Source organism: Furipterus horrens, unplaced genomic scaffold (genome assembly GCF_987537825.1).
Source record: "Furipterus horrens unplaced genomic scaffold, mFurHor1.1.pri manual_scaffold_7, whole genome shotgun sequence".
Taxonomy (NCBI): Eukaryota; Metazoa; Chordata; class Mammalia; order Chiroptera; family Furipteridae; genus Furipterus; species Furipterus horrens.
This window is the reverse complement of record NW_028327177.1, coordinates 64,519,074-64,528,518: the sequence shown is the minus strand read 5'-3', so window position 1 is coordinate 64,528,518 and position 9,445 is coordinate 64,519,074. Positions and strand designations below refer to the sequence as shown.

At 39.2% G+C, this 9,445-nt stretch overlaps 1 pseudogene; it reads left to right on the top strand.

The window, feature by feature from the left end:
• The first annotated feature begins 6,943 nt into the window (after positions 1–6,943).
• Positions 6,944–8,771, top strand: LOC150004559 (bifunctional 3'-phosphoadenosine 5'-phosphosulfate synthase 1 pseudogene; annotated as a pseudogene).
• Positions 8,772–9,445: the final 674 nt, after the last annotated feature.

The window sequence follows — 9,445 nt, the reverse complement described above, 5'->3', positions numbered from 1 at the left end:
TTATTTTCTATTTTTTGGTTTTTCAATTACAGTTATCCCATTTTTACCCCATCGCTCCCCCCACCAAGCCCATCCCTTCTCCAAAATCATATCCCTCCCCGTTGTCAATGTCCATGAGTCATTCATACACGTTTCTTGACTAGACCCTTCCCTTACTTATCCCCTTTCTCTCCCTCCCCCCTCCCCCCTACTGACTACTATTCTAGTCTTTGCCTATTTAGTTCGTTTGTTTGTGTTGCTCTTTAGCTTCCTGTATTAGGTGATATCATATGGTATTTTTCTTTCTTTGCCTGGCTTATTTCACTAAGCATAATTCTTTCTAGTTCCATTCATGTTGTCGCAAATGGCAGGAGTTCTTTCTTTCTGTGCATAGTATTCCATTGTGTAAATGTACCAAAGTTTTTTGATCCACTGATCTACAGAAGGGCACTTAGGTTGTTTCCAGCACTTAGCTATTGTAAACAGTGCTGCTATGAACATAGGGGTGCATAGGTTTTTTTGAATTAGGGTTTTAGGATTTTTCGGGTATAATCCTAGCAGTGGAATCACTGGTTCAAAAGACAGTTCCATTTTTAATTTTTTGAGGTAATTCCATACTGTTTTCCATAGTGGCTGCACCAGTCTGCGTTCCCACCAACAGTGCAGTAGGGTTCCTGTATCTCCACATCCTCGCCAGCATTTGTTGTTTGTTGATTTGTTGATGATGGTCATTCTGACTGGTGTAAAGTGGTATCTCATTGTGGTTTTTACTTGCATCTCTCTGATGGCCAATGATGTTGAGCACTTTTTCATGTGCCTATGGACCTTCTGTATGTCCTCTTCAGAGATGTGTTTGTTCAGGTCCTTTGCCCATTTTTTAACTGGGTTGTCTGTTTTCTTGATGTTGAGTCATATAAGCTCTTGATATATTTTGGAGATCAGTCCTCTGTCTGTGATATCATTGGCAAATATGTTTTCCCATATGGTTGGTTTCCTTTTCATCTTGCGGATGTTTTCTTTTGCTGAGCAGAAACTTTTTAGTTTGATGTAGTCCCATTTGTTTATTTTTTCCTTTATTTCTCTTGCCTTAGGAGATGTATCTGTGAAGATATTGTTACGTGGGATATCTGAAATTTTCCTGCCTATGTTTTCCTCTAGCACTTTTATGGTGTCACGGCTTACATTTAAGTCTTTAATCCATCTTGAGTTTATTCTTGTGTGTGGTGTAAGTTGGTGGTCTAGTTTCATTTTTTTGCATGTCCCTGTCCAGTTCTCCCAGCACCATTTGTTAAAAAGGCTCTTCTCGCTCCATTTTATGTTTCTTCCTCCTTTATCAAATATTAGTTGACCATAGAGGCCTGGGTTTATTTCTGGGCTCTCTATTCTGTTCCACTGATCTATATGTCTGTTCTTAAGCCAGTACCAGACTGTTTTGATCACAGTGGCTTTGTAGTATTGTTTGATGTCTGGTATCGTGATTTCTCCTGCTGTGTTCTTCTGTTTTAAGATTGCTTTTGCTATTCGGGTCTTTTTTGGTTCCATATGAATTTTTGGAGTATTTGTTCCAGGTCAGTGAAATATGTCATTGATATTTTAATAAGGATTGTATTGAATCTGTAAATTGCTTTGGGTAGTATGGCCATTTTGATGATGCTGATTCTTCCCATCCAAGAACATGGTATTTGCTTCCGTTTATTTGTATCTTCCTTAATTTCTTTCTTCAATGTTGCATAATTTTCAGTGTACAGGTCTTTTATCTCTTTGGTTAAGTTTATTCTTAGGTATTTTATTTTTCTTGTTGCTATAGTAAATGTTATTTTCTTTTTTGCCTCTGTCTCTGATGTTTTATTGTTGGTTTACATAAATGCCTTAGATTTCTGTATATTTATTTTGTACCCTGCTATTTTGCCAAATTCACTTATTATATTGAATAGTCTTTTAGTGGAGTTTATAGGGTTTTCTAGGTATGCTATCATGTCATCTGCAAATAGTGATAATTTTACTTCTTCTTTCCCAATTTGGATGCCTTTTATTTCTTTTTCTTGTCTGATTGCTGTGGCAAGGATATACAGACATTTAACGACACACTAAACCACATGAACTTAACTGATATATATAGAACTTTTCACCCCAAAGAAGCAACATATACATTCTTTTCAAAGGCACATGGGACATTTTCAAAGACCATACATAAACTATTTTTAAAGTATGTTTTGTTGATTATGCTGCTACAGCTGTCCCATTTTTTCCCCTTTTCCTTCCTCCACCTGGTAACCCCTTCCCTCCAGCAATCCTCTCTGTTAGTTCATGTCCATTGGTAATGCATATAAGTTCTTTGGCTTCTCCATTTCATACAGTGTTCTTAACATCCCCTTGTCTATTTTGTACCTTCCTGTATTCTTCTTAATCCCTCTACCTTTTCCCTCACTCTCCAGCTTCCCAATTCCAGCTGATAGCCCTCTAAATGATCTCCATATCTATGATTTTGTTCCTGTTCTGGTTGTTTGCTTAGTTTGTTTTTTTAATTTATTTGTTAATAGTTGTGACTTTGTTGTCATTTTAATGTTCATAGTTTTGATCTTCTCTTTATTAAATGACTCCCTTTAATATTTTATGTAATATTGACTTGATGATGATGAATTTCTTTAGCTTTACCTTGTCTGGGAAGCATTTTATTTGCCCTTCATTCTAAATGATAGCTTTGCTGAATAAGGTAACTGTAGTTGTAGGTCCTTGCTTTTCATCACTTTGAATACTTCTTGCCAGTCCCTTCTAGCCTGAATTTTTTTTTTTTTTTTTTGAGAAATCAGCTGGCAGTCTATGGGAACTCCTTTGTAGGTAATGCTCTTCTTTTTTCTTGCTGCTTTTTAAGATTCTCTTTTTATCTATAGCTTCTGGCATTTTAATTATGATGTGCCTTGGTGTGGTCCTCTTTGTGTTCAATTTGTTTGGGACTCTCTGTTGTTCCTGAACTTTTATGTCTATTTCCTTTGCCAAATTAAAGAAGTTTTCCTCCATTATTTTTTCAAATAAGTTTTCAATTTCTTGCTCTTCCTCTTCTCCTTCTGGTACTCCTATGATTTGGATTTTGGCACTTCTGGAGATGTCCCAGAGTCTTATACTTTCCTCATTTAAAAAAAAATTTCTTGTTTCTTCATTCTGCTCTGGTTGAATGTTTATATCTTCCTATGTTCCAAATCATTGATTTGAATGTTTACTTCCTTCCCTTAACTGTTAGTTCTCTGTGGATTTTTCTTCATTTCACTTAGTGTAGCCTTCATTTCTTCCCTTATGACTTGCTGTAGTCAATGAGCTCTCAGAGCTTCCTGATCACCAGTATTTAAACTCTGCATCTGATAGGTTATCTTAATTTCTTATGGTGCTTCTTTTTATTCCCTTGGGGTTTTGTTCTGTTTATTTGGGCCATACAGTACTTCCTTTTCTCCTCAATTTGGAAGCCTCCCTGTTTTTGTTTTTGTCTATTAGATAGAGCTGCTTTGACTCCCTGTCTTAACATACCTGTTAAGTTGCCTTGCATATTCTCTAGGGCAGTGCAACCCGCTTCACTGCTTTGTAGCTCTGTCAGGGCGGGGGAAGATGTCAGAGAGGTGAGAATGCTGCTTTCTGGCTTCTGGAGGCTTGCTAGGCTCTCACCCCATTCCCAGTCACTTCACCCACTTCCCATATGCTACTGGCACCCTTCTATCTGTTGCCCTGTTGGTGAGTGTACACTCTAAACCTATGTGGCCCTTTAAATGGACTCTCCTGAGAAACTGGCAGTGTCTTCTGCCACCCCAACCCCCACTGGTTATTACAGCCAGAAGTTGTGAGGCTTTATCTTCCCAGTACTGGAACCTTGGGTTGTGCAGTCTGGTCTGCACTTGTTCCCAAGGTATCCCTCTTGATTTTTATCCATCACACATGAATGTGGGACTGTCTGTTCCACTGCTGCCCATTCCCCTACCATCGCCACCACCACTGCTTTTCTGTGCCTTCTCTGCTCGACTCCCCATCTCTGCTCCCCATACCTGTCAAGATGAATTTGGTTTCTTTAAATTCTTGGTTGTCAGTTTAATTTTTTGGAAGTTTTGGGTGTTTTTGTTTTGAGGTTAGTTGTGATTCTTCTTGTGGTTTCATGAGGAGATGAAGTGTGTCTACCTACACCTGTGTCTTGACAAGAAGTCCTAGGCTTGCCTATTTTTTTAAAGGTTTGCTTATTTTTAACTCATTCTTTCTTAAAAAGCTTAAAAATGATTTTATTTATTTATTTTTAGAGAGAGGGGAAGGAAGAGAGAGAGGGAGAGAAACTCAATGTGTGGCTGCCTCATGTGCACCCACAGCTGGAGACCTGGACCACAACCTAAGCCTGTATCCTGATTGGGGATCAAACCAGTGACCCTTTGATTCACAGGCTGGTGGTCAATTCACTGAGTCACACCAACGGGGGCTAACTCATTCTTTTGTTTTTACGAGTTCCACATGCTGTTGCATATAGCAGTAGTTTACTTTCATTCTCTCTATTGTTCTGTTGTGTAAACTTATCACAACCTATTCAGCTCTTCTAATGATGACAGATATTTAGGCTCTTCAAATTGTGGACACCATGAATAATGCCACTGGGACCATTCTTTTACATGTGTCTTCCATGTGACCCTTTTCATGTGGCCTTTGAGCATTCTTACAGCATGGTGGCTGTGTCCCAAGAGAGAAGATGAAGAGCTAGGCATTCTTAATATCTGAGCTTGGAAATTTCAGATCATCATTTCTGCATTCCAGTGTTCAAAGCAGTTATTTGCAACTCAGGTTCCAAAAGAGAGGCTATATGGCCCTTGTATGTTCATAGGGAGGGGCAGAATTATTTTGGCCAGTTGCACCAGATGAAAGTTCTGAAAATTCAGTTCAGTTTCTCAGCCACTCAGTCCTTCTATAGATTACCCAGATGTATGGCAGGCAAAACTAGTATTTGTTGTTGGCTCACTTTTCTCTTGGAGTCTTGGCCTCTCAAGTCCTCACGGACTTTCCAACTCTGCATTGCTTTTAAATAATTTTTAAACAATTTCTCCACTTTTTTGATGTAATTTCACTTGTATCAGACTAGTGAAAGAGGGAAGGAAATTTTTATTTAAGACTATTTCAATAGGGTAGGAAGATTGAAATTAGGTATGCTGGAAGAAAAGGCAGGGGGAGATTTAAACTGTGGGGTGGGTTAATGAAAAAGTACTGAAGGATATTAGGAAGAAGGTTGGTCAATGTAATTAGGCCATCTGTGTTTGCCAATTCTCCTTTTTTGAAATTAGGGTCCTATCCTCCTATGGAACATGAGACTTTTTAAAAAATAATTAATTAATCAATTTGTTTGTTTATTTATTTATTTTTAGAGAGAGGGGAAAGGAGAAAGAGAGGGAGAGAAACATCACTGTGTGGTTGCCTCTCACTTGTGTCCCCAACTGGGGACCTGATGTGCAATCTAGTCATGTGCCCTGACTGGGAATCAAATCAGCAACACTTGGCTCACAGGCCAACGCTCAATCCACTGAGCCACAGCAGCCAGGGAGGAACATGAGACTCTTGAGGCAGTCTTCCTTTCAATAATTATTTTTCAAAAGGATGAGTTCCAGATCCTTAAGAAAGACATATCTGGGTTGTGAACTTATTTAAATTTCAAAGGGTAATAGAAAAAGTTTACAATTGGCAAGTTTTCTGAAGTAAATGCTCTAAGAAAAGAAAGATCAGAGGCCTGCAGTCAGGAAAAAACTATCTAAAATTTAGTTAAGCTCAGGGAAGTGCAACTTAATTTCTTAATTTCAGGCCATTTTTTGCATCTCCCTTTCTCCCTCCCTCTCTCTTTTCTTCCTCTCATTCTCTCTTTGCAAATCCAGCAAGTCTAGTCTTCTTTTACTCATGATCTGTACTTCCTCTTAAGTGTCATTGCCTAGAAAGGCTTTTCTTGACCCAACATTTAAACTGGCTGCCCTTGTTTAGATAGCTATAGATATAGACATATAGATATAGATACAGATACAGATATAGATATAGATGGATATTGATGTGGATACAGATATGGATGTAGATATAAGTGATACAACTGATATAGATGTAAATATACATGGTATAGCTATAGATGAGATACCTGATCAAATTGGCTTAAAGTGACACAAAATAATTGATCCTACATTACTTCTTCAGAGGTACCATGGTTCATGGTTCCAGGGTTGTTTAATCAAGTGGATCAAGAACTTTTTTACAAGCCTAGCTATCTGACTTCTCCAACATGTCTTATTGGTTATAACTATGCTAAACGCCATTGATAAATGAATCATTAGTAAAGAAAATGTAGTTACCCGATTTTAGGCCAGTTAAGATTCAACCTCTGAGCCTGGGGAGGGACCAGTCATCAACCTTTCTTATGGCACATACCCACCTATAGATTCTCTTTTTCTCTCTACCTAATTTGTGTGTACAGTATTTCCTCACTTATCACAGGTATTACGTTCTAGACCCCCCCACACAATAGGTGAAAATCCGCGAAGTAGGAACCTTACATTTATTTTAGTATTTATTTATATTTTAAGGCTTTATAAATTCTTCCCACACACTTATAAACCATTCCCAGTCCCTTATTAATCTTTCCCACTCCCTTATTAACCTTTTCCACACTTTTATAAACACTACTTATGTTCTTAAACATATTCTACACTCTTAAACCTACGTAACTTTAACAACATATGTATACAGTACCGCAAAATCCCATGATAGAGCAAAAAATCTGCGATAAATAATTAAATATAATATTTTTTAAAATTCTGCTATACAGTGAGGCCATGATAAGTGAACCGCAATATAGAGAGGGACTAATGTATAGTTAAATATAACTATATAACTCTATAAAAACTGTGTATAAGGCCTCCCCTTCTGTTGGCCTACAGACCTTGAGAACCCCAGCACCCATGCACATTCTGCAGCCATGGAGGTCCCCAGAAACCTGTGCAAGAAAGTCAAGCTGAGCAACAACGTGCAGAACTGGGGGATGCAGAGAGCAATTAATGTCACCTATCAAGCTCATCATGTCAGCAGAAACAAGAGAGGTCAGGTGGTGGGGACCAGAGGTGGTTTTTGTGGTTGCACAGTTTGGTTAACAGGCTTATCTGGAGCAGGGAAGACCACAGTGAGCATGGCTTTGGAGGAGTACTTGGTTTGCCATGGTATTCCATGCTATACCTTGGATGATGACAACATTCGTCAAGGTCTCAATAAAAATCTTGGCCTTAGTCCTGAAGACAGAGAAGAGAATGTTCGATGTATTGCAGAAGTTGCTAAGCTGTTTGCAGATGCTGGCTCAGTATGCATCACAAGTTTCATATCGCCTTATACTCAGGATCACAACAATGCAAGGCAAATTCATGAAGGGGTGAGTTTACCTTTCTTTGAAGTATTTGTTGATGCTCCTCTGCATGTTTGTGAACAGAGGGATGTCAAAGGCCTCTATAAAAAAGCATGGGCTGGAGAAATTAAAGGCTTTACTGGGACTGATTCTGAATATGAAAAACCAGAGGCCCCTGAATTGGTGCTAAAAACAGACTCCTGTAATTTAAACGACTGTGTCCAGCAAGTTGTGGAACTTCTACAGGAATGGGATATTGTACCTGTAGATGCCTCTTATGAAGTAAAAGAACTGTATGTACCAGAAAATAAACTTCATTTGGCAAAAACAGATGCAGAAACATTGCCAGCGTTGAAAATTAATAAAGTGGACATGCAGTGGGTGCAGGTTTTGGCAGAAGGCTGAGCCACCCCACTGAATGACTTTATGAGAGAGAGGGAGTACTTGCAGTGTCTTCATTTTGATTGCCTTCTGGATTGGGGTGTCATTAACTTGTCAGTGCCTGTAGTTCTGTTAGCTACTCAGGAAGACAAAGAGAGGCTGGACGGCTGCATTGCACTTGCTCTGATATATGAGGGCTGCCGTGTGGCTATTCTTCACAATCCAGAGTTTTTTGAGCACAGAAAGGAGGACCGTTGTGCCCAACAGTGAGGAACGACATGCAAGAACCACCCCTACCTCAAGATGGTTACGAAACAAGGAGATTGGCTGATTGGAGGAGATCTTCAAGTCTTAGACCAAATTTATTGGAATGATGGTCTTGTTCAGTATCGTCTTACTCCTGCTGAGCTAAAGCAAAAGTTTAAAGGTATGAATGCTGGTGCTGTCTTTGCATTTCAATTACGCAACCCAGTGCACAATTGACATGCTCTCTTAATGCAGGATGCCCATAAACAACTTCTAGAGAGGGGCTACCGGCGCCCTGTCCTTCTTCACCCTCTGAGTGGCTGGATGAAGGATGATGATGTTCCGCTATTTTGGCGCATGAAGCAGCATGCCACAGTGTTGGAGGAAGGTGTCCTGAACCCTGAGACAACAGTGGTGGCCATCTTCCCATCTCCCATGATGTACGCTGGACCCCCTGATGTCCAGTGGCATTGCAGAGCAGGGATGGTTGCAGGAGCCAACTTTTACATCATTGGATGAGACCCCGCTGGCATGCCTGATCCAGAAACATGGAAAGATCTGTATCAGCCAACTCATGGCGCCAAAGTGCTGACCATGGCCCCTGGCCTAATCACTTTGGAAATAGTTCCCTTTCGAGTTGCAGTGTAAAAAAAAAAAAAAAGAAGCATATGCACTGCTATGACTCTGAACACCCCGAGATGGCCAGAACCCTCCTGATGGCTTCATGGCTCCCAATGCCTGGACTGTGCTGCTGCAATACTACAAGTCCCTGGAGAAAGCCTGAGCTTCTCATCCCTCCGCGCTTGACACTCTATGGAGTAACCAGAGTGGACCACACGTTACTGCTGGCATGTTACTGGTGGCGTCTATCTGGACACTGCCTAAAAACAGACAATTTTCCTTAACTAGCGTCAGTTTTGGACTGCCTTTGAGTTCTGTTTTGAACTAGTATAACACACTACTGGTTTTAATGTATCTTTTCCACTGATTATAGTTAATATTCCTATAATACAATTTTAAAATCTTGTCTTTTTATACTATTTTTATGCTTCTTTCCCACGATTTTTCCAAGCTTATAACAGCTTAGTTGTAACCAGTAGTGTACACATTGAATCTAATTTTTTGTTCCTTGAAAAGAGATAAAATTCACTAAAAAATAAACTCAGCTAGACCTTGTTTGGGGAATTTTACATGACATATGTAGCAATTAAGATTTCTTTTCTATATTGAGAATATAAACTGCTTTATTCCTTTTGACCAGCTATTGATTTATTATGTTATAATCTAAAGTATTCCTATGATCTGTGTAAGCCCTGACTGAACTTTCTTTATTCAATAAAATTAAACCTTTTGACTTCTTAAAAACAAAAAGCTGTGTATAGCTATAAATATATTTGGTTTCTTCTGTAAGATGGCTCTAGTAGTGCTTAGTTGTCTTTAACTTCATTTGAAACAATT